Source organism: Anser brachyrhynchus, assembly GCF_964034855.1.
Source record: "Anser brachyrhynchus genome assembly, chromosome: 9".
Lineage (NCBI taxonomy): Eukaryota > Metazoa > Chordata > Aves > Anseriformes > Anatidae > Anser > Anser brachyrhynchus.
Window position 1 is genome coordinate 8054076 of NC_137703.1, and position 25580 is coordinate 8079655.

The 25580-nt window shown below is 39.9% G+C and overlaps 1 long non-coding RNA gene across 2 annotated transcripts; it reads left to right on the plus strand.

The window, feature by feature from the left end:
* On the plus strand, nt 1-25580 carry LOC308199863. 2 transcript variants are annotated; one of them, XR_013955055.1, is made up of 3 exons: nt 1-523; nt 11972-12084; nt 22836-25580. It is a non-coding gene; the product is annotated as an uncharacterized lncRNA (long non-coding RNA). The 2 variants fall into 2 exon arrangements; XR_013955056.1 differs by having other exon boundaries at nt 22711-22846.

Consider the following 25580-nt stretch of genomic DNA (forward strand, 5'->3'; position numbering starts at 1 on the left):
ACAAAAATGTCCTGCTGCACTACCTCTAGGATCATTCTGAGGCAGGTGTTACCTAGCTAACAGAGAGGGGAGAGAAAAATGCAACCTTGCATGCCTAAATATTCACTTCTATTTTGTGCATCAAATGAGGTAATTTGGGTTAGAAACTCTCTGTAAATGAGAGGTCACACCCAATGAGAAAAAGTTTTCCCGTGTGAGGTTTCCTGTAGGCTGGAGATCAGTTTGCCAGTTCTCAGCTGCGTGTTTTTGGGAAGGAGCAGAAGTGCCATCTTTTGCAACCCATAACATTTACAGCGACTGCACTTGTCTGCTTCGAGGCTGTGGGAGGTGCGCTGCTGGCAGCGGTAACCAGCAGCAGGGGCTGAAGGCACCCGCGAGAGGGTGGGCAAAGCTGGCGTGCGGCCGTCTGCTTCAAGCCAGCTCCTACCAGCACGGAGAGGCTCTTCTGCGTCGGGCTCAGACCTCAGGAGGCAGCACCTTCCCTTAGGGCCCTTCTCTACTTATGTTCCTGGATGATGCTCAGGTACAGAAGAACTTCTACCCTCAAGATAGCCTTTCTTTCCAGAAGGATAGGTGCTTCGTAGATATTTTATTAACTGGTATTGAATCTAATGGTCTAGTCTCTGTAGTTGTCAAAGCAAACGCATTTTTAGACAAAGTTGTTTACTTAAATCCGTATGATATTGACTGTATCTGAATGAAAATGGCAACGTTTCTAAATGAGTAATCTGTCTGCAGAATTTTAGTTTCGAATTCCAGTATCTTTGATAGAGTGGCATTTTTTCTGAAACAATTATATTAAGTCTTTTAATAGAGACTAAGTGATCTGTGTAGTCTGAACCTCGTACACTGCTGCTTGTAACCAACAGTGCCGTCCTTCCCCAAGTATGGATTTTTATACTGAAATTACGCAGGCTATCTAATTTCACTACCTTACTTCAGTTCAACTAGTAGAGCTAGATATTTCTAGAAGTCTTTTGCAACGCACCACAAATTTCAATGCAATTTACATAATCAATGGAAAATATCGCTCTTCAGAATTCAGGAATTCTGACTTTGTAACAAAGAATGTATTGTTAGCATTTAATGTTTTCAGCAATATTATAAACTAGATTGAAACTGATGCTCTTATTTCACATAAAAAGAATGTTTATTTCCCTTATGTCTCCTGCAGACATATATTTTGTTACAAACTTGTGGATTTGTCTGCAGCCAATGAGTAAAATTTTGCTTGTTTTATTTGTTGATGCAACTGAATGAAGTCGTTCCAGGTTCCGCTGGTGTAGCTGAAAGCAGAGCATATCTGTCAGACTTGTTGGTCCTCTGCAAGCCTCCTTGTACTAGCAGAAAATAAGATCAAAATGTTGCAATGAAGACAAATAAGTCTGTCAGTCAAATTAATGATAGATGCCATCCATGCTTGAGAACCAAATCTAAAGCACTCTGCATTGCTGATGTCTTTAATTATTGTAGTTAGACAGATGGAAAGATCATTGTGCAGGTTTTATTTAAGAGGTTCATGCCATTGTAGCTTTTTCTGCCAAGGGTAATCAGTTGCATTAAGGAATTTGCCAGAAAGAACAAATCTGTCTTATTTATAGTTAGCTAAGTTCTAATTATTTCTCCTAAATGGGCAGTCAGATAATAATGTGTAAACATAAAGCAAGGATAGAACTGCAATTACTACACAGCGGATGGCTTTCCCCAAGCTGTGTAATATTTTCAAGCCTTACCAGGTCCCACAACAAAAGCACTCAAACTGGGTGGACCTCAAACCTATCATAATTTTTAATCAGCCATTTCTCCGTGGTGTGCAAAGAAACGGTGAGTTCCTTCTCCATGCCAGTGACTAGGACAAGTACCTTGTATGGGAAATGGATTGAAAATGCACAGATCTGGTACTAACAAACATGAGAACAAAAAATAAATTGTATCATCTTGCTAGGATTCAGATACCAAAGCACAAGCGAAATGTAATTAATATCAGGAAAGACTTTTCTGGTTAAAGGAAGCTGGCTAAACCACCTTGTGTACTTAGTGTGCCAGGTTCTTAATGCAGTTTTGTCAAAAATATTACATTAGAAGATTGCAGAAAGCTGCACGCTTTTGAAGAAGTGACCTCAGTTGTAACACTGGATTTCTGCTAAAGCCTGGCCTCAGAGGATTGCACCTGTGGCAGCGCGTGCTGCGGTCACCTAGACGAGGGTGCGCTGTCTGTCTTTTCTGGATTTCACATGAATGGAATGAAAAGTGTCTGTCACTAACCTGTAGTGGTGGGTTTTAGTAGTAGGAGATTAAATTAAAAACAGGAGCAGCTCCAAGGTTGTGCGGCGACCAGAGGGCAGGAGGAAGAGGATGGGAGGCTGCTCGTTGCAGGAGGGGTGGGAGAGCCGCCGGCAGTGCGCTTCCAGCAGCCACTCAGTAGCCATGTGCTTACACGTGGAGCCCAGAAGCTGCTTTTAGTTAGTGTTCCCCAGCTTTCAAGCACTTCACTGCTGTCCTCACCGAAAGCAAAACAGATTTTAAATGCCTTTCTGGTGCAGTGCAGTTTCCATTATGAAGGTTCTTGAAAGTAACCTTCTTGTCGTTCTTGGAACTAAGAAAAAGTGTCGGTTGTGTGCATTTAAATTCATGTCAGAAGAGGTGGAAAGGATGCAGATAGTAAAACCTTATTAATATCGGTACAATAATTTATACTGTAATAATGACATAAATAAACCTCTTCAGAGGATTTAGGGCAGTTATCTGGAAGAACATTTGTCATCTACCTTTGATGAGAGCTTCAAGGCAAATAATAAATGAGCGGATGAAACTTCCTGGAGAAAGTCATGTTTTCAAACATGTCAAAATAACATCTTCAGTTCCTGATAGCAGTGTGCTAAAAGCAAAGGCAGTTCATTAATAATAGAGAAGGTACTTCCAGATTAATAGGTCTGGCTACAAAAATCTTAAAGTTTCTCTTGAGGATTGCCAATCAGTAAATTAAACTGGCTTCATTTCCAGTGAATTAACATCAAACTAATTTCCAGAACGGTGAAAACTAAAAATAAAAACCAGAAGAATGTGATTCCTTGTACACTAACTTTGTTTCTTGCAAGTTCTGTCCCCAAGTGTTTTTGCAAATTAAATGGAGTGGTTGAATAGTTAGAGGCGCAGAGAAAGAGAGCTAGAATATGTAATTGAAGGAGAATAAATACATTGAATTTGATGAAGCCATAACTGTATGCAACATTTAAGTATGATTTGAATGTAATCCTGAGTTAGGGATGAAGGAAGGATGTCTTATATGTCATGAGAGAGAAGAAATGACTCTCTCGTCAGTAATAGCCAGATTTGGTGATGATTTAAGTCAAAATGTCCCTACTAAGTAATGCCGAATGCAATGTCACAGTGATCCTAGTCAAGCTGTACAAAGTATTTCCTGTAGCTTTAGGCAATCTCTCAGATGTGCCCAAATAAGAATAGCCAGAGGACAGCCCAGGAACAGCCTAAAACCAACCCTAATTTCCTCCCCATTAAGCTCTGAGACGCTGAGCAGTTTAAATTTCTCAAGCTGAGAAAGGATTCAGGAAAGGCCAGGCCAGTGGAGTGTTTCAGGAGGGGATGTTTTAATCAGCACCTGGAGGGCTCTAACATACTTCTTGCCAGAGGCATTTATTCCAAAAACTAGTGAATATAGAAGGTGGTATTTACAAGAGATGAAGAGATGCCACGGTTTGAGCCATTGCTGCTTTAAAAATTTATCAGATTCAGGCTGGAGCAGCCTGTGAACTAATTACTTTGGGAATGAAATTGTAAAAATGAACAGGAAGTTAATTATGGAGACAGCTAGTCACATGCAGAAGGGTTGGAATAGGAAAAGGACCATGTGAAAATACACATCCTTTTGGGCTGAATACTCAACTAAGAAAATCAGATTATTATTGGGCCAACGCCATACTTTAAGTACGTGAGGAACTTGATGATTGCAAGGGGACTACCCTTGCACTTAAAATCAGATATGTGGCCAAGTATCTTCCTGAATCAGGTCTTGTAGAAATTTGGTGCAGTCAGACGATCTTTAGAGTAGTTAGACTTCAGCTGGTAGAGCGAAATTCATTTGGTGGAGTTAACTGTACTGAAAGAAGGTGAAGGGGTTTCAGAAAAATGTTCCAGAGGACAGCATTGTTGAGTTGTCATTACAAGATTTGATCCTGAGCCTTTTCTTTCTGTTCCAGAAAATATTTCATCAGAGGTAAAGGTTGTGGCTGCTCTAAAAGAACAGCAGAATAAAGCTTTCGGTTTGAGCTGATCGTGAGAGAGACTGTGAGAGAAAATGTTTCCTATATGACTTCTTAGCTCTGTCTCCATGCAACAGATATTTTTCTCCTGCTTTGGAAGTTGCTATCCACATAATAGATCACGTTCTTATCTTAGTTCTGCTTTTGTGATTCCAAACTCATCCTTCTGGAGTCACAGGAGTAATTCAGATGTGTATCTGCAAAAGCATATTTTTAATTTATATGCACACACATTAAGAAAAAAAAAAAGTTGATACATTGAGTAAAATTCTTGCTCCACTAAAATTATGGAGAATTTTGCCAATACTTTTAATAGGCTCAGGATCCTATGTTACTTCTGTTGAACTGTAGGGAATACCCAGATGATTCACAGTGTGGAAATTAAAGCCAAACACTTTATCCATGTCACGAGTAAGAAAATGTGCTCTCCCCACTAAAAGTGATTTCCTATTCTATTGATAACTCTAGTTTAGTACAGAGAACTGTGTTTTATTTCAATACATGAGATAGGTTTATTTGCAGTTTGGGTTCATGTAGGGTTGCTCTAAGCCCCTGGGCATCCCTGTGAATGATTGCATTCATTAGCATAGGAGCTATATATTTCCTGGAAGCGACTTCTGCAAGAAAGATTAACCAGCAAGAAAGAGTTTTGTTATTTTCCATTTTACAAACTTTTGCTTTATGAACAAGGCGTATTAGATATTCCTTAAAAATTACAGGAATTCTTCTTACGATAACAACTGTCAATTAATTCAATTCAATTAAAACTCTGATTTATGCTCTGAAAATGAGTCATTTCTCATTTAGCTACAGAATACTTCACTTTCCACTTCAGATAGGGGAGAAGTAGTTCACAGTAAATATTATCTCCTCTTTAAACTTTTTTTTACTGATAGCATGCCTTGAATGCTAGGAATATTGTGTAATCCATTTTCAAACTGAAATCTATCTTGTAGTCATATCTGTATAACGTAGACCATAAAAATATTAAACTCAATGAAAGATTATGCAGCATATAAAGTACAAGAGCCTTTTTATGGTTGACTTTGAATTTGCATCAGCCAAAACTTCATTAACTATCTTAAAGTCTTGGGTACATTGCTGATGAAAAGCTAATGAAAGGAATGAAATTTGAAGAAAGATTTGATTATTTGATATCAGTTTTAATAGATCATTTTCCTATAGAGTTTAAAATTTAGGAAAAAAAAATCCTGAGTTTGAGCTGTGAAATATTCCTTCCCTTCATCATCTAACCTTTTTTTCTTATAGTTAGTAAGAAGCAGGGAACCAAACCCTAAAATGTTTGATTTTTGTTGGAATCCAAGTCATGCCTACCTTCTCTTTGATCCCTAACTATCTCCCCCACCCTCTCTTTTTTTTCTTTTTTTCTTTTTCTCCAGAATGTTCTTATTTTCATTTTGTTTGCTTATTAAAATCCCTGCTTAAGGCAGGGAGTGCTGTTTGGCACCACTGTGTACTAACCCAACCTCCTCCCATTCTGTCGGCAGCAATCTGAGATGCTGTGCGGGAGGGACTGAAATTACGACATTACAAAGGAGTAGATCATTCTGAGTAGCTGTTTCCCTTCTCTGAGGTTCCTCTAATCTTTTTTCTTTGGAAGGGGTTTGCCTGTCTTCTACTTTTTATCAGGAAATTCTCAAAGCGAAATTCTAGAGATAGGATGTGAAATACAGCACACACAGGCTGAAGTCTTGCCTGTGTAATTTATGCTTTAATTTTTCCAGGTATACATTTCAATCCTGAAATATATGTTTTTATTTACAAATACGTGTAAACACAGAGATGGATTTGAATGCAGGGAAGAGAGATTAATTGTGAGATGTGGTACTGAGTGGCTTTGGCATTGTCAGTGGTATGTCATCAGGGTCTTGCTCAGGAGCTGACAACAACTTTTGATGTCTTTATCACTGGTATTCAAATGAAGCCATAATATAGAGACTTATTTGGTTAGGAAAAAAAAAAAAAAAGGTAAAGATGGATGGAACAAACTTGTCTGACCTTTCTAGGAGGTCTGACAAAGGATACTGGTCTTTGCTGAGATGACAGCAAAGAGCGGAGGAAGGCAAAGCCCGTCTTTCCTGCCTTTGTGGATTTGTGCCCTTGAAGCAGTCACTCTCATGGCATGGTGGTGCTGGGCTGAATGTGAGACGAGATGTCTCACTGGTTAATGAGGGGTGCACACCCTGATCAGAAAGCCACGTAAAACGTATATTGCAGGCAGCCACTGCTGCCTATGGTGATCCAGTATGGGAAGCTGCAGTGCAGAAGATGGACCAGTGGATTGAGAGGGGGCTTTGTGTATATGTATATATGTATGTATACATATTGTAGCTCAGTCTGTTCAGGCAATTAATAGTAAGTAAATATCTGCAAATGCAGAAATTGAACGTAGATTTCACGTAGTCTGTAATTAGTCTGACAGTAACTGCCTGAGATCCAAACTGCTGCAGGTCGAGCCCAGCACCCTCTTTATTGCCTGTTTTTCTTCTCTAAATCACAGTGGGTTTAGATTTACATGCTGATGAGTAAGATGACTGAAAAGTTCATTAACTTATAGGAACAGCAAAGCACACCAGATTGTTTAACTCAATTAATCAGAAGTAACTCTCACAACAGATTGAAGAGTATTAGAACAAAAAAGGGTGTCCTCCCTGCATGTGTCTTCCTGCAGTGCAGCGTGCAGATGGTCATCTCTAAATCTCAAATCTTAAACTGTCAGAAAAAAAATCAAAATGTCTTAAGAAATCCCACGTTTACCAGTGACTGCCATCAGTGCATGGCAGCTGCCAAGGTCGAGCCCACGAGAGCAGCAGCTGTTCCCAAGCCTTGGAAGAGGGAGTGAAGAGCTGAGCGGGAGCCCTCCCCAGCGCTGCGCTCTGGACTTGATGGCATTTTCCAAAAGTTGTTTTATGCAACAACCAAGTTTTTCTGTATTTCTGAAAGAATCAGGCTTACCCAGCTGAATTCTCTTACTCTCTTCCTTCCCCCAGCTCTCGGAATGCAAAATCAGCTCCAAAGAGCGAAAGCAGACCCCACAGGAGATGGCTGGGTATTCTCCCTTTCTTTCACACTTCTACTAAAAGCCCATAGCAATTATAAAAATATTCTCTCTCTTTAGTTATGGGTAAGTATCAAAGGACTTTATCAGTAACTGCAGCCTGTGCACATCGGTGAATTTTCTAATATTCCACATGTAAGGACACTGAGTGTGGAGACTAAATGTTTTTGTCAAAAGGATGAGGGCATCCTGTGCACTGAGAGCACTTAGCTCTTCTGTGCCTCGGTCAGGTGCCGTGAGGACGTTCCACAAAAGAAAGAGGGATATATAGCAGGGAAAAAGCCTCGTGCTATTTAGATATGACAATTCAGACACGCTGAAGCGAGGCCTCATTTCTCTTCTTCTCCAGCATTTGTGACAGTAGCTCTGAACGGGAGTTCCTACAATCTGATGCTGAAACACTTTGCTGGGGAAATAGGAGCTGTAATCTCTGTTTAAATTTAGTATTAGGGCTGCATGCCCTTGGTTGCTCCTCTGGCAGTTGTTGAGGCTTAGCTGATTGATTTCTCAGCTGGTGAGCAGGCATCTGTAGAGAAGACATTGATCTCTGCAAAGCTGGTCACATTATGTGCTAGCACAATAAGCTGCTTAATTCAGGTTTTCAGAGGTACCTATGAATGAACCTGGGGGCTCTCTCACTCCCCTCCCCTGCTAGCGGTTATGCTGTACAGAGGGTGAACTTCTCACCTCTTTTCATTTCTGAGATGTTGACATATGTTGGAAAAACAGGCATTATAATCGGGGCTTTTTGATTTTTAGCTTTGATTTCTGTGCTGCCCCTGCTTTCTTCTCCCTTCTCTTCCCCCCACCTTTCCCACTGCTGTGTATGAATGTGTATGGATGGGAGGGAACAAGAGGGCATGATGGAAATGGCAGATAATTATATAACTGCTGCCTTCCCCTCCCCTCTCCAAACCTTTTCCAAACCAGCATTAACATGTTAGCATGTTTATTCTCCCATCCCATTTGTTGAGTGGGGTGTGTGTGTGAGACCTGTCTTGGTTTGGTGTAGGGATTTTCTTGTTTTCTATGTATTCCTGCTACAGGAGGCAACATTAGACCAAAACATCATTCTTATGAGTAGAGAGGACTAGGGTTGTAGTTGTTGTAGTGCCCTGACATTGGTACACCATACTTTTAAGGGCAGGAGTAGTTGTGAACTAACTCACCTTTAGTACAATTTCAGTCTCTTTTTTGTAATATGTGTCTGTGATCAGTGACCATCAGAGTGGGGAAGAAATATTCCCCTTTGGAATGAAGGTGCGTTTTCTTTGAATTTATCGCCACGAACTGCTTTCAAAAGAAAGCAGAGGAGAGGGAAGATACAGCTGCATATGATGACAAAGGAAATCAGATTTGTTTAAACACAGCTGGAAACAGTGCTGGAGATGACAGAGCTTTGAAATATTTTTTTATAGTTAAAGGCAGTAGCTGCATAAGAACTTCCCAAACAAATTAAATCTCCTCTCAGGCTGACGTGCTTTGTGCACTAACTTTGGGGAACTTTAGCCATATGTCTGAATACTGATGCTGTTGTTAACTGCCGGTGTTGCTGCCTTCTATTTCTTGTGATGTAAAAAATAGTGTTCTTTACTAGTCTGATAAGATAATGATCCTACTGGTCCTCAGTGTTCCTTTCCTAACCAGTCATAGCACATTCATCTCTTTGGATTGGTATTTCTGCTTTTTGGTTTTCTTCATGGATCTTCATAGTCCTGATCTTACGATGGCTATTAACAAGTAGCCTATGGTGTTGATCCTTTGCAGTGCAAAGGACAGAGACCCCTGCTCTTATGGTCTTATGGGGGAGGACATTTTCATTTTGACTACCACGACAATTTTCTCTTTACTGGTGGTGGTAGTGTTCTGACTTGCTGAAAAAAAATATAAAAAATTCAAAGTTTGATTGCTTTTTATTTAAATTGCAAATACTGATTGTCAAAAATTGCAGTAAACTTTGTAGCTGGCTGGGAAATGTGAAAAAGCAAAGGTAGATTTGCATATTTTGTTTTAAATGTCAGAGTGTTGAAATTCCACATAAGTTTATATGCAAATAAATAACCAGTCCTCTGTACGAATCTGGGTAACGAGGGCATGGAAATATCTCCTGCCCCACAATGCTAACCTGTGCTTGGAGAAGAACTTCCAGGGCTCAGCTACTGCTTTTATAGAGGTCTGCTTCTTGCAAAGTGAATGCAGCTCAGTAAATGGAGGAGGATTTGTGTGACTATGTGGTCATTTCTGTACCATGTGCTAAGGAGCTGATTCCTCACTGAGTAATCCTAATGTGGAAGAGTAAAACCCCATTAAGGCTGCCAGTATTTTTTTTTTTATTGATTTATTTAGAATAACCACTGACACACCATTTGGATGACAGTAGAAGGAACCTAGCTTGCTGATCCAGTAACAGGCTGGAATTTGTGGATTCCTGGTTTCTGGTGCCACCTGTGACAGGAAGGCAAAGCGCAAAGCATATTTTTGGTCAGATACCTCGGTTTCCTTCGTCTCAGTTGCCCAGTTTGTGAGAAACAGTTTTCCCATTTACCCTACTGGAGACTCGATGCAAAGGGAAATCAGGACGGTGAGGAGGAGGGAAGGAGCCTCGCTGCTTGTACTGAAATGTATTGCAGATGAGGCTAGACGGTAATGCGTTACCTGAAAGGCTTTTATTCCTTGCTACCTTAGAGACAGTTAAGCTTTAACACATGCATAGCTGATCTTGACAGCGTGTCTCTTTATCTATTAACTATCATTTACACCGCGGGTTGACCGAGGGGAGCTCTATGCAGGGGAGTGCAATTTTGTTGCCAGAGCATTGATCAAAAGGATTTTCTTTTAATGCAAACAGACAAGGTACAGAGTATGTATGAATGTAAAATGGAGAAGTCAAGCACTGAAGGACTTCTATTAGATGAATTTATTTCATTAAAAAGGTGGTGAAGGATGTTCGAATTCTGCTTTGCACAGCTTCCAGTGAGACTCCACAGTACACAGGCACCTCTAACGTGTGTGGGAGCTGGGTACACCACTACATCATTAAAAACAAAATTGGCATTTGACACTGAATTATTTGACTACAGTGACAAGCCATTAAGCTCCAGTCCTGCAGAGAATCACTTGCATTTTTTTCTCCCGCAAACACAGTGTGTTACAGCCCTTTAAAGGGAAAGGGTTATTTTTGCAGTCCTGGTACTAGAGCTGGTTCTAGGGAGAGCTCGGCCTGTCTCCTGTCTCTGCCATAAACTGTGTATGATTTAAGCAAACCACTTATATCCCCTGTACTTCAGCTGTCTGTAAAATTTAGTACAAAATGAGAACAGTACGACCCCTCTTCTGTGTTTGGGGGAAGTGGCTGTTTTCATGTGTTTGCACAGTAGGGTTCCAGGTTTGTGTGATGCCTACAATGAAAAAAAATGCAGTAATGATAATAAAATGCAAATTTCCATAATCTGCTTGATGAAGTTTCCCAAAGAAAACATTACTTTATCTGAGAAAGTTATTTGTAATTGGATGTAATTGCCTGCGAGTACTACTAGCTCACATGCTTTCTAGAACTGGTATGTATTAAAAGCTGAACTGCTTTTTCTGCTTCTCAGGGTGAGAGCATTTCAGTGCTTAATTACTCATCCTAAAGAATATATGTTCGTCTGCACTAGAGTCACAGACTGTACTGCTGTCGTAGTCATGAGACAGGTGTACAAGGATGCAGCCTGTGCCAGCAGTGACTTGTCACGGCACAGCCACAGTGCTGCGGCGATTTGGGAAATGCTGTGGTCCTTAAATCAGCAAGGAGATGCTGACGTTACGTGACTTACACAAATGATAACTGCTCCCCATCCCCGTTTAGTGGGCTTGTGAGGCTGGCTACTTATATGCTTCAGCAAGTGCTTGCAAACAGTGTAGCTGCATGGGAGCCGGACACCGTCTGAACTTGTCTCACCTCCTCCTGAGCAGGGAGAAGTAGCCGAGGGAGCACTCTGCAAACAGAGCGGCGCTGCTTCCAGTGCGAGAACAAATCTGAACAATTTTGTTCAGATCAATATTGCATCACACAGTGTGGGCATGGCTTTGGAAAACCAGCACAGAGTCTCTCCATATCATTTAACAAAATAGTGTTCTTGCTATTTAAAAACTCCAGTTCTGGTCTACAAAAAGTTTCAAACATATTTTTTTTTTCAACAACAGAAAAAAAAATCTGCCTAAAAATTTCTATTGCCTCTGTATAAGGGCCAGATGTTGTAGTTCCCTCTAACATCCGTTCCTCAGCTGAGGCTGCTGGATAGTGTCAGTGGGTAAGATGAGGACATCAGTTGACTGAGAACTGGATGGAAGCCATGAGCTCACATCACACACGCCATCAGAGAGCTTTAAAATTTGGCACACTGACAAGATAGGACATAGTTGATCTTATGCTCTATGCCATATCGCACTACCCTGTCCCTGAGCTACTGAAACTCAGTTTTAAAAAAATCTATGGGTACCTATCCCTGTTGTTCTTTGGTGCTGATCTTCTACCACCTTGTCGCTAATATTAAAGCAATATTTTGTATACTTAATTGCAATTTAACTTAGTGTTGTTTATAAATCTGAGACATCTTTTTCTGTTTTCCAGGTGCCTCCCAAATAGCTGATGGATGTTACCTTCATAGATACCTTTCTGAAATTCCGGTTTAAAAGGCAGAAACCATGACAGAGTTCTGATGAATAAGCCAATTTCTCTGAGTGGTAAGAGGCTTCACTTCTTTTAATGGTTTTGTTATGCTGGGAAATCAAGTCCTTAAATCAGACCACCTCATTCATCTCAAAATTAGATTGATTTCAGTACAACTTAGTAAAGAACATCTGTGGCTATACCCAATATATCATTAGAGTGCATCAACCAAATGAAGGGACTGTACGTGGTATTTAATTCGAGAGATGCCTGTGGTGCAGTTATATTTTTTCCTAATGCTACATATAATAAAGAAAAAGTATGTGATAGTTTCAACTACATGATGCACTTAACTTTTCTTTATGCCATAGCATCTGTAAAGCCCACAGAAATTATTCGGCAGAGGGTAGAGAGCTTCTCGTGTCTGTGTTACCTGTGTACATCTGAGTATTTCTTCATTGGAAATATTTGAATCTATTCTAAAAATAAAACTACTCGAATCTGGGCTGGTTCAAGTCCTTTATTAAGACCCAGTAGTGAATAATTTTAAATCTCTTCTTTCTGAAGTATAGATATCTTACTGGAGATGCTGAGGTATTGCGAAAACTTTAATCTCTCTTGTCTTGTGAGAAATGTGACAGAGGAAAGTATCATGAGTTGATTGTGATTATTTAATCCCTTCCAACAGTTTGTTAAAAGGGGACTTTTCACTCATATCTAGTAATTTCTGAAGGGTACCATCAGAGAATGCTCTTTAATATTTCATGGTTGGTAACCTGAAACCCAGGGTACGCAAGCACTTGCATTGACTGAAGTCCTGGGACCTCTGTAGATGTTTTCAGAGGCAATAAAGGAGAAGCAGACAGAATTTAGGGACAGCCTATTACAGCATTAAAGGAATTCACAAAAGTTCAAAGTTTTGTGGGCTGTAGTAAACATAATGTCTCATGTACTTTGTGGGCTGAGATGAAGATGAAAAATAGGTGTTCTGGTGTCACTGAAAGACTACTGCAAATGGTTCTCCCTGAGAGCCAGCTGGGAAAGATGGGAATTCAGGAAGAAATATGTTTAACTATGCTCACTTTAAAGGGATACTGGAATTAAATGAACTGGGTTGAAATTTGGGGACAATTTCTGGCAAGAGTATTGAATCCCATTTATAAACTTGAGGTCAAAGAGCTTTGGCTACATGTTACGTATGAGTGAATGGAAAATATGATACTGTAACGTGTCAAACCAGGTGGAGCAGGTAGTATACATCTCTAAACTGATGGCTCTATCAATGGCTTGGAAAAGATAGATGGCGTTTTTGGAAGTTTGGTTTAAAGTCCAACAATTGAAACTAAGCAGTAAAGTACAGAACAAGAGGGGATAATAATGTTATAAACCATGCTACTGAAAGTTCACTGGGAACACTGGGAACTGGACCATAAAATAACCGAAAATAGGCACCATATTCTTTCAGCTGCAGACATCAGTAGCTACTGAACCCTTCCCAGGCAGAGAATATTGTCAGGAGTCTGTGATTAAAATCAATTACTGCCTAGGCAGCTTACCATCTGGAGGGGGAAAAGCTTTCATTCTCTCTAAGCTTGTGCATCTAATTTTTAGTTGTGAAAAACTCAGCCAATCCACTGTGTTCAGTAACTCAGCCACTTCTGTAGGTTTCTGTTTACAGAGATAAAACTAGAGATAATTATTTTATTTATCATTAATGTATTAATCTAGATTTTAAACTAATTAGTTTTAGGGGCTGTAGACAAATTTCAGGAGAGAAAAATCTGTGTGTTATCTTTGTTGTCGGTCTGAAGGTATAGTCATTTTTTCAGGGTCCTTAAAATTTAGGAAGTGCCGTCCTTCTGGCAACATCTATTGCTTCAGTTGCTCTGGCTGTGACATTGCACAGGGCCAAACCCAGCGCTGATTGTGGAGTGACGATGTGGAGGATTCTGCCCAAAGCTTTTGCTATTCTGGAGTAGAAACTCAGGACCCTTTTTAAGCTTAAATTGGAAACGAGCCTTTTGAGATAATGACTTTTAGTCAAGAATAGCCCCCGTCCTCATTTCCCAGAAGGTCTACCTGAACTACATCCGAGCAGTTTGACTGCGTACCCTCTGTTTTAGTTTCTGTTTATATGACAAAGGCTGCACAGAGCATTGCAGCAGAGAGTAGTAGCTATTCATAACCTGCAGAGGGAAAATACTGGAATGAGGACTGTGAGGGTAGATGGATCCAACAGGAAGGAAGGGTTTGAAAGATGTTTATATATAAGTTTTCATAAGTTGCCACAAAATCTAATTCAGCTTTTGAAATGCAGCAAAATGAATTAAAATATAAAATACCTGATCTATGATGACCGTCATATATTTACATGGGTTCATTAGTCTGTTTCTGATAGCTGTATTGTTTAGTTTATGTAAGCCTTTGGCTACATTTGATTCCTTTGTTTTATTGCATTTGCATCATTTTTATTAAATGTATTTATTAGAATAAATTTTAAAATCACACCTGGGGTTGGAGTCTCAAGATATACAAATGCATAGAGAAAACTGTGAGAAAAAATAAAGGTGAGGGGTGGACAAATAGCTGATTATGGTCAGATATCAAGTGGGAAAACCTTCGTCCCAGTGCAGTGAGGGCTTCCAAATCCCGCAGTGTCCCTTTAAGATCCAAGTTTTCTGAAGTAGAAGTTGCCATAGTTCTATTGACTGAACAGAATTCAGTCAAATGCGCACTATATTTTTCAAATATATTCTGATATGTTGTAGAAGCTTGGTTTTTTACATTCTTCTGAAGTACCATGAAATTGTCTTAATTTTGGTAGCCAGTTCCACATTTTTTAAAAGGCTTTTTGATGAAGAATAAGCAACTTGGCAGTGATAATTTTGTAAAATCTTTGACTTAAAACACTTGCCGTGCTTTATTTTCTATACATCACAAGCAGAATTGTATCATGCATTTATGTCATCCTGATGAATTGCTTTAAAATAGTCCCCAGTATGATTTCCAAAAAAAAGGTGTTTTCAATTTATTTTTTTTTAATGTAACTGTCGTCTTAAGTCTGGATAGAGAACTAGTATAATACCTGTTATTTATAGTCTACACTGACTTCGTTCTGAATTGAATTCAGATAAATTAAACTAGCTTTAGTACTGGTAACCACAATGCTTGCTAATTGCATAATAAATTACACAGATTTTCTGAACTGGAGAGTACCACTTCCCGATGTCTGAATAGCTAGGCTGTTAAGTATGTGTTTGTTTATAGAAATGCTGCATTTAAATCACAGTCCTAAATCCAGTCTCTAAGTGGCTTTTCGTACTTGACTTCCCTTGTGAGTGATTTGGAGCTGGTAGTTGATGTCCTCGAGAACTGTATCTGTTCATGATATTTAAATCATCCACCATGGCAGAGACAGATTTCAGTTGACTTAACATGAAACCATAGGACTGCGGGCTGAATAGCCACCTCTTTGTTTTCAAGATTTAAACTTCAAAGTCAGCGGATGCTTTCTAGTTCCTACCACCTTCCGGTCTATCAGGACCGAAACCTGTGAAGCAGCGCTGCTTAGCCTTTCTGCCAGAATGCTGAGGCTCAGGTAGTTCACCTCTTTCCTCATGGCTTTGTAAAGGCAGTATCTAAACTGTCTGTGGGATAAAATACCCTGCTTTTTTTTTTCTTTCTCTATCTTTTTTTTTTTCTTCTCAAAAACACCAGGGGACTTAGGACCACATCCCAAATAGAAAACTATAAAACTTCTGTCCGAAGTTTGAATTCAAGTCCATTTCTGCTGATCTTTGAAGTTCTGTACCGGGGAAAGCTGCAGGTGAATTGTCACCAGCAAAAGTACTCCCTGGGCAGTATTCTGGAGCCCAGTGCTAACTGACATGGATTTTATTCATTGAGGGAGCTGAGAAACAAGCAGGGTTATGGCGAGTAGAAAGGAATGGTTCAAATGAACAGAGAAAGTGCTTTGTCATGTAAGAGCTGTACTCAGCCATGAGCCCGTACGCTTCTCTTCCACGTAAGTGACTAAGGAACAGTAGGGAGCCCCATTACTTCCCTGTATGTGGGCTACTTTATCTTCATAAATGCGAAAGGGGCCAATGCCAGATTGCTATTCTCCTGCTAGGAAGGAAGGCAAGAGGTGGGCAAGCAAGCATGTGGAAAATACCGAGTCTTGATGTTATTTTTCATTCTATGTAGATTTATTTGCCTGTGTTTCTGTATTTGTTCAACAGAGCCAAAGGGGGGAAAAAAAAAAAAAAGGAAAAAAAAAAAAAGAAAAAAAGCAAGCTGCTAGGGAAAGAACCGAAACTGTTTTCCACTAAAAGTAGGAGGTAGCTCGGATTAATGAGATCATAGTTTGATTCTTCATTTGTTCAAGTTGTGTTGCACGAGCCTGTTAATACTTATCGTACTGACCTGTAAATAAAAAGGCTGATGCGCTAATCGAAGTAACTTTATGGGCAGTAGTTTCAGCTTAGAGTCTGCACAGGCATCTGTGATGAAAATGTAGAGATTGCCTTGCAGCAATTGCTCTTGAAAAATATTTCCAATTTTTGTTACCGGGAGCAAACAAGTTTTTATGCACTAATGGTGTAATATGAACTAGTCTGAGTTATGAGCACCTTTCAAGAAAAAAGCAGATTCTGAAAGCACTATATTTTAATAAACACACTTTTCTTGCACTGTCAAAATGAATTCCCACCGGTTTTATATTTTTATTGCACATTCTCTACCAGCAGAGAGAATATCAGCATTCTGCCAAACTCAGTTTTAGCAAGGCCATCACTTCCTAACTTGTTATATTCCATTGTATCCTATATTAATAAATGCTAGTAATAAGAAAAATGGGGATTGAATAAACAAACTGCTTATAAACCTCAGGAAATTTTCAATTAAAACATTTAATCTTCAAGATGCACAACCATCTAACTTTCAACAGATACAGACATGAGAAATACTGGTTTAATATTTTAAAATGCTCTTATCTTTTCTTGAGTTGTTAACCTGTTTTTTTTTGTGGTTACAAAGGCTCTTCTTCATGCAAAAAAGATTGGAGCTTTCAGTCAACAAAAGATATTTTCAATGTAAAGGACAGGAGAGAAATAAAAGGAAAGAAAAAAAGCAAGTTGGCTCTGGGGAGATGATGGCACTGTTTTAGTCAATAGGTCAGCCTTTTGTGGCTGTTAATCAGATGTATTTATGTTACTGACCAAATGACACAGTCTCATAAATTTTTTTGTGTGTGCCTGATATGCCAGTAATGATGATGCAGCTGCAGATAAATGAGTTGGGCTCCATTCTGAATCCCTAGGATCAAACATGAAATAATCCACCTGGATTATTAACACATATTTTGAGTTAATGATACAGGGGGTTAGATTTTTGTTTGCATTTTAATAGAAAATGCATTCAGTCTCTCGGATACCAAACATGCTACATGTTAAGAGTGACAGTGGTCTACTGTATAACAAAGATCTTTGCTCAGTGTGAATTTCAGGTAATAAAGCTGAGCATTTTAATTTGGTGTGAGACATTTCAGGCTGGGAGCACAACCACAGAAAGGTGTCGAAGTTATTAAGACCAAGTCTGACTGCTAAAGCAGCTGTATTGCCTTAAGCCTTGTTCTGCTTGCACCATCTTAGCCCAAGATTTTCTGTCACAGGCTTTCCCTTTGGGAGTTGACTTAGTGCACCTTCAGTGCACCGCATTTCAGAAATTAACGGTTTTTTTTTGTATATTAGTTTCATTGTTTGCATTTATCACAGTAACAAGCAGCATAAGCCTGTGTTGTATTTATGAAACATTAAATCATCCAGCATGACTGGAATGGGATCTTCATGTGCTCCCAGTAAGACTTCAGCCTTGCTTCACAGACATATTCCTAAAGTTTATTCAATCTCCTGAGCAAACAAGGAGACCAAGGCAGCTGAAGATTTTCTTAAGGGTCAGTAAAACTTAAAGTTTTTATGTAGTTTCAGGTTGAAGTGTTGATTGGATTCAGCTTTGAGGGTTTGGGGTTGAGTTCAGCTTGACCCTCAAGGGGAGCAGGAATATCTGTAACCTGTGTGAGTTGAAACAGGAGATAAATTTACACTATGAACTTCTGAGTTTTAGTCAAAAGCACGTAATACATGCTAATATCGTGAAATAAAAATATTTGCAGCCTAAATTCTTGCTGCTTTAGGTTCATTTCAGTGTAACAGGTCTTACACTAAAGTACTCGTTATCCTGTAACATATTTCAAAGTGAGTATTATTTGTAGCCTTAGCTTAGTGAGTTTATTCTGTTCTGTGCCAGGGTATGTAGCATATCTCCTGTCCTTGGTTTTTGGTGTGTAACACCAACTGAAGGATCCAAATAATCCATTTGGATCAGATAGCTTGAGGCAGATAACTGCAGCAGAGGCAGACCCAAGGACTGACAGCTGCCATGCTTGGGAATGGCTTATAAGGGCTGTTGCAATGGCTGTTTCTGTCTTCTCTGTGTGTTCTTTTAGCTGCATCAGCTCGAGCTACCGCAATTCACAGGACACCCAAGCAAGGTGAAGTGTCAGTTTAGAGACGGAGCGTTGGCTTGGTAACTTAATTTTAAGACACAGAGATTTTTTAAGCTTTCCTTACAAAAGCCAATTGGGGTCTAGATGAATTTCACTACTTATCTAGGAGCTTGAGGCCACTGTGGATGACTTCTATGTTTAAACTGCCCTAGTCAGCACAGTAGCAGGTCGCTGCTGTTGCAAACTGGGCAATTATCTGTTTCCACAAGCAAGAAATACTCTATACCTTGCAAATCTGTCTAATTTGATTAGGAAAGCTGGAGTGAAGGCATTTTGCCTTTCTTCACCTGGGGGCTAGGTGCTTCTAAGTGTCCTTTCTGCTTAAAACTTCTTTCATTCCAGCCTCCCTATTTCTCCCTGTTTCAGCTCAAGGACTGCTGCCCTCTCCCCTCTGCCTCCTCATAGGACGTACACGTGAAGCATAAAATTCCGTATGCCAGAAATTTTTCAGAATTTCTCTCGTGAAGGCCTTTCTTGCTGATCTGTGCTTCCCTGATTTGTGTGTCCGATGAATAGAAGGTAGGGCCCTAACCCTGCAGCTGACTGCGTGGGGGTGTAAACCTGTGCCCATTTGCAGCCACAGTGACTCCAGGCAAGGGGGGGTGATGGTCTTGCGTTAGTCACTGCCTTCAGATCATATCAAAAATATACAGGCTCCCAATTACAAAAGTATTTTATTAGAAGATAATAAACCAGACACTAATTCTGTAAACGGTGAGGCATTAGATATCCTGGGTGAGACAGATTTAATATAGAGCTTGCGAATGAGTCAGACTCCCTGACCCTTGTCCTTGCAGTCTTGCTCTGAAGGTCAGGATCTGTCAGCAGCACAAGTTACAAATCCTCGGCTGGACAACATTTGGGCATCTAGGGGTACGTCATGCCTTCTGCTCTCCAACTCGGGGTTTTCTCAGCTGGTACCAGTGGTGCGTGGTGCTGTACTTTTTTGGTGAAACTGCAAACAAGGAGATGAAGCAAGTTTGCCTTTTGTCAAATAGGAAAATGAGGTTGTTTGCAAACACCAATCTTATTGTGGCACTTGTATGCATTTGGAGTAACAAGCAGGGAAGAGTTACAACTTGTTCCTGCATTAGGTATGGAATCTCATAATCTCTTTGGATCCAGTAGTGCATTGCTCCTACAGCGAAATGATTCCAACCTTTCAAGGGCTGGTTATTATATCCAATATCTTTTTTATGTATTGCGTATTCTTTTAGCCTGCTCACAGGAAATGGTAAGGGATCAGAGATCTTTATCTGAGTGCCGATTCTGGAAATTTTCCTGGGTATATTAACTTAGGTTTTGTTCATGGAAGATGCTGAAGAACATTGAGAGCCAGGAAGATACGGTAAACAGGCATCACTGATTTTCAATTAATTGTAACTCTGTTGAGAATTCATAGATTTCAGTTTGGAAGCTTATTCTGATATGTACCCTAACATAGTACTTGGCAAATCTGCTTTGAGCTAGTTAAAAACTTTAGTAACGGTGGGAAGGTACAGTACGGTTCTCTTAAGCAGATGCCATTTGGATAGTATTTTTTTCTGGTGTTGGTCTTAACCTGTGAATTTCTGCTCAATTCATTTTGAAAGAATGATGTGGAAGAGTGCCAAATAGGCAACCAGAATTAATGGGTGAACATTCACCATTACAGTGTCAAATCTCTTGGACGGTTAAAGCACTACCTTAGAAAATCATTGACAATACTCTGGTCACAAGCCAACTCCAGGAAACCTGATGCTGAGTTTCCACATGTACAAAGAACAAAAATTGACTCTTTTTTTTTTTTTTTAAAGACAAATGAAAAGCAAACAGTTGAAATAAAATTAAATTGCCATTCAGCCAGCAAGCTCACAGTAACTATCAGTGGTTGCAGTTAGTGTGAATGTACATTTTTTTGGTTCAGTCATTATTTTTAACAGTTGAGCCTATCTAATCATTAGCTGGATCGTGAAGTCAATTCCTTTCATGTATTCAGTAACTCATCTCATCTAAATTGTTTCAGTTCCTCAGAGATAGTTTTTGAATATGCATGACATATTTCAGCATAATAACTAGGAAGTCATTTTACGTTGCTTCTCATTAGCAAAATAAAGTATCAAAACAGGTTTCCTTTCCTTTAGAGGAAGCTCTTCAATTAGCTCGGGAGCATAATTCACCTTCAGTTCCCTCACACATGTTAATAGCTATTCCTGAATATTTGATCTAAAATGCTAGACTAGATTCAATTTAGTTGCATTGCATATAATTTACTTTTCCTCTTCAAGATTCCTGAACTACTAAACCAATTTGGGGCTGACTTCTAAGCAGGATATAAACCAAAGCTTGGATCAAATAATTTGTTCTGTGCTTTGCCACAGCGTTTATGGAAAGGACTTCTCAGTTCTCATTTTCAGTGGGTAGCATGGAGCAAGGCTGACGAGAGCAGCTGCCTGCTCAGGTTGCTCTCTCCCAACCTGAGAAGGATTTAGAGGTACAAGACATGTCAGTGGTGATATCCTCAACCTGGTGCTACTTCTACAACCCACATAAGAGAGAGTGCAGAATGGTTTATGTACCACACCAATACATAGTGTACAAAAATAAATAAATATTTTTATGGTTCCAAAACATGAGTCATGTTATAAGCAAGTATATCCTTGCATACCATCTGGGATGACTTCACTCTTTGCAGCAGCAGAACACAGCAAGTGCTGAAGTGTGCACTGCGATACCACCCGGCAGCTTAGGACAGGAAGCAGCACAACTGTACGTTCAAAACTAGAGGGGAAAGAGGTAGTACATGGTGCTGTGGTCAGGACATAGTTGCTTTGTCATTTGAGATAGTCCGATGTGTAAATGGCCATTATCACGGCTGGCGTTTGTGTTTGATTGGATTTTTTTAATGCTTTCCCAGATGGCAGCATTTTCATATGGGTAGAAAGTCTCAGTTGTGTCCGTGGACTGAGGGGATGTGTCCCAGGGGTGACTGAAAGAGAAATGTAAATAGCTATCTGCTAGAGCCCAGCACTTGTGCTTACAATGCCTGGACTATCTTTGAAATGCCCTGGGTAAATATTAATTCAGTAGGAGGTTTACACTGTGGTTTTGTCATGGAGGTCATGGGACCTGTGAATTTAAAGAAATGTCAGGATTTTTGTAATATAACCCCCTGCTTACCGAGAGGCAGGCCTTTTTGGATCATGAAGTTCACACAGAGAACGGCTGCCCTGTCACTCCAGCCTGAACGGTCACTGGGCAATCTTGTAGACAGGGGAATCTGCCCAGTAAAGATGTTGTTTGGTAGTTATAATCATATTTGATATGCTTTCCATTCATTTTCCCTCAAGTAATTTATTTATAATGTTCATATTGAAATAAATCCTTCCTGCAAAAACAATCTGACGGAAACATAAGAGATGCTACTCTGTCTACAGTGTACTTGATTATTGGTGGGGTAAAGAAGGATTATATATGTCTGAATTAAAATCCTGACCTGGCTTTTGTATTCAAAAATGCCCCTTTGTAACCCTGGGCTGTGGTAATGTCTTTAAATACACCACAAAAACATTTTTACTGCGTTTTGTACACGTCTTGTGAGGAACAGACATGGATCTCATCGAGCCTTCTGTACTGAGGTTTGCTATAAAAAGTCAGTAAAATACAGGAGCGGTAGTATAGGAAAACAGATGTGAATGATGCAAAGGGAAGCAAATTGCGTCTTGGTGGGACATGACCTGCACAGAGCAATCATTCTTCAATCATTCTTACTCCTCGAGTAATTTCCATTTCTCCAGGGAGCTGCTTTATAATTAATGGTCTTTGTTTATGGTATATCCGTGCCTGAAAAAAAAGATGTAGACATGTCCTTCATCAAGTATCTCAGCATGCAGGCAAGTAATTATTCTTATGTAACTTGTATTGTGTGTAGTATAAAGCTCCCATGCAGTGCCAAACACTAAAGGGCTGCTAATACATTCAGCAAGCACAAGCTAGAAAAAAATAATTCTTTCAAATGGGGCTGGAGAAAAAAATCCCTTTGACTCTCAAACCCATCTGTACTGATGAGTGGGCTTGAGGTTTGATGCTGTCATACTTGCAGAAAGTGTAGACTGAGCGGAAAGGAGCTCTTCTCTCCTCTCTTCCGCCCCTGCAGTGCCTGAGCAGCTCAGGTCCTGTGCTGGAGGCTGCGAGAGATCCCTGTGAGAAGGCTCCTCTGGAGGCTTGGCTCAGACCTCATCATCTGTGGGACTAAATCTGTTGGAGCTGCTTCGCTTCCAGGTGCTTTGGACCAAGTGTCGTAGATTGACTGAGGATCCCAAGAACCCCTTCTTTAGCCAAACCACGCAAGTGCTGTGTAGCTCTGACTCTGAGCTCAGCTCTTGGGGAAAGACATCTCTGCTGTGTCCCTCGTGTCTCAGAATCTGTGAATGAGCATCTAGTGAATGAAGAAAAGTGCAAGTTAGAAATATTTCCTCTTCGCATTAACTTGTTCTAAAGTTTTCTTCTGAGGAAACTCCCGCGGCCTGAAGCAGCTGTTGGTGTTTTTCACAAGTCCCTCAAGGGAATCTCTGGCCTGCTTGACTTGGCTGCAGAACGCTCGATACTGTGAGGTTTCTGTTAGTCACCACCACTAATGTTGTCTGTAACCTAAAAGAGAAACACGTATTCTGAACTGGATTTAAGAAATAGAAGCTTCAAAGTCAATACTAGATCAGAACACCTCTATTCTAGGTATTCTGGAGACAATCTAGGTATTGGACAGACAAATTTGACATGTTTGAGGAGTAAGGTCAAGGTCATTTGATCAGAGTTCAGCAAAGCAACCAAGCATTGCATTTCATTGACGTCCTCTTCAACAAGCAGGATTGCAGCTTTGTGCAAGCACTAAGGAGTAAAGAGACCATTTCTGTACCGGGATCAGAGCTAACCAAGTGCAGGATTCAAGCTTAGCTGCCTCTGGATTGCCAGCCTCCCACTGAAGAGGTTCATTTAAATTTATCCCAAGTATAAGCAGTTATCGTCCTGCCAGGGCTCCCGACTTCTACAATTTCCATTCTCAGGATTCCATTATGGGGCTCCTGATATTTGGTGTTTTTATTAAAGCTGTGGCTGTTGCAGACCAGCTGTTATGTAGGCAAGCCAGCTTTTCCTGTATTGCAGTTTGCAAATGTGGTTGGAGTACATCTAAAATATCAGAGACACACTAAAAATGTAAATACATTTGTGGGGGAAAGATTCACACTTTTAAATAAATCTCATGATTTTTTAAGGCCTGACTCACAATTTTAATGCTAGTGGTTGGCAATATTGCTGTTTTTCTCCAGATGGTTCTCTCTGAAAGGAAAAAGAAACTCACAGTACCCTATGGGACGCTTATCTTGAAATTCAAATAGCAATGGTAGATATATAAAAGAAAAAAGACAAAATAGAATAGAATGCATAAATCCCAAAATCCAGGGACAGATGTTTAAAGCTGGATTATATCTTTTCTTGTCTACTCAGGGATGGTCAATAAAATTAACCCAAATGAATTTAGATTTGAAATGCATTAGTGAAACCATATACTCAGGCAGAATTTAAATGGCCTCAATTTGCTTCAGTTTAATTCACTTTGAAATGAATTAATGAAACCAAGTTATGCCACCTTTATTTCTGACAGAAAGTCCATCCAGTTAGTATAGCTTATCTACCTAATTTGCCTTAAATTGGCACCTCTTCTTTAATTCAGCTTCTTTCCCCAAGTGTCCTTGACACGTGGGAGATAGCAGTGGGACGGTAAGGGGATGAATGACTGTCAGTTTCAGCAAGGCTGTAGGGTTGTTCTGCCTCATGAGCATGGTGCTGCCTGCAACAGGCACCCTCCGCTCTCAGGCTCCCTGCCTTGCTTGAACATGGAAAGAGGATGCACAGAAACCAGATCAGCCAGTATGCATGCCTGTTTTCTGCATCTGAAATCAAGACTGCAGTTATTAATAGAAGCAACGGTGCAAATTGGGTAGAAATCATATGCGGGCATTTTTCCACCAAATGAAAACTGGTGCACACCACTGAGCTGAAGTGGGCCACGTGGAGCTGGGGCACCACAGGCAGACAGTACCAGATCCAACACAGATCCCACCACTGCAACAGCAGCAAGACAAACTTTTATCAACCAGTTCTTAAAGGCAGTAAGAGACTGCGCCATGTTTGCTGTTTCTCATGCACTAACAGTGTTTCTGATTTAGTTTTGGGAGGTCTAAGGGTAGATTTATATATTGTCAAATCTGAAAAAGGTCTGTATGAGAAACCACAAATAATCTTGGCTTGGTGCTGTCAGAAATGGAAAGCCTGTAAAATGTCTCTCTGTCTTTAAAGCAGTATGTGGTTATGCGAGATTTGGACTTAATGATCCAGGATATCCTTTTCAATCCTGCCACACCTTGTGCTTTTTTCTATTCCCTATGCTACATTATTTCTGAGCAATCAAAGACTTGTTGAGTTATAGAATAGAAGATGCTGCCCATTACTTTAAATATTTTCACTAACTGCTCTGTTCTCTTTCAATCTCAAGTACAAACGTTTCATATCAGAGTCATCATTTTCTAAATCAATACCTAACATTTCAGTGATACAAGTCTTTAAACCAGAACTTCGATATTAAAAAAAAATGCTGTTGTTGAAATGAAGCAGTTTTTTGAGAATCTGTGGTGGCTTTGTACTGAAAACCACTGCAGAAAGCCAAGAGAAACATGGAGATCTCACCAACATCTAGATCCATCTTTTAATTGCAGTGTAAAGAGACAGTAGACCATTGGAAAGAATTTTAGGAATCTAAATTTTTTTATCATAAAAGTAGAAGCCTGTATATGTGTATCCAGACAAATAGGTAGCGTAACCTATTTATGCTAGTTACACAAAGAACATTTCAAATCAGAAAAATCTTAGAGCAAAACCTTATTCTATCTGTCTCAGCTTGTAACTGGAAAGCAGGAAACTACACAGAACTTTCAAATCTTGTTGTAGAAGGATCTGAAGTTTAATACA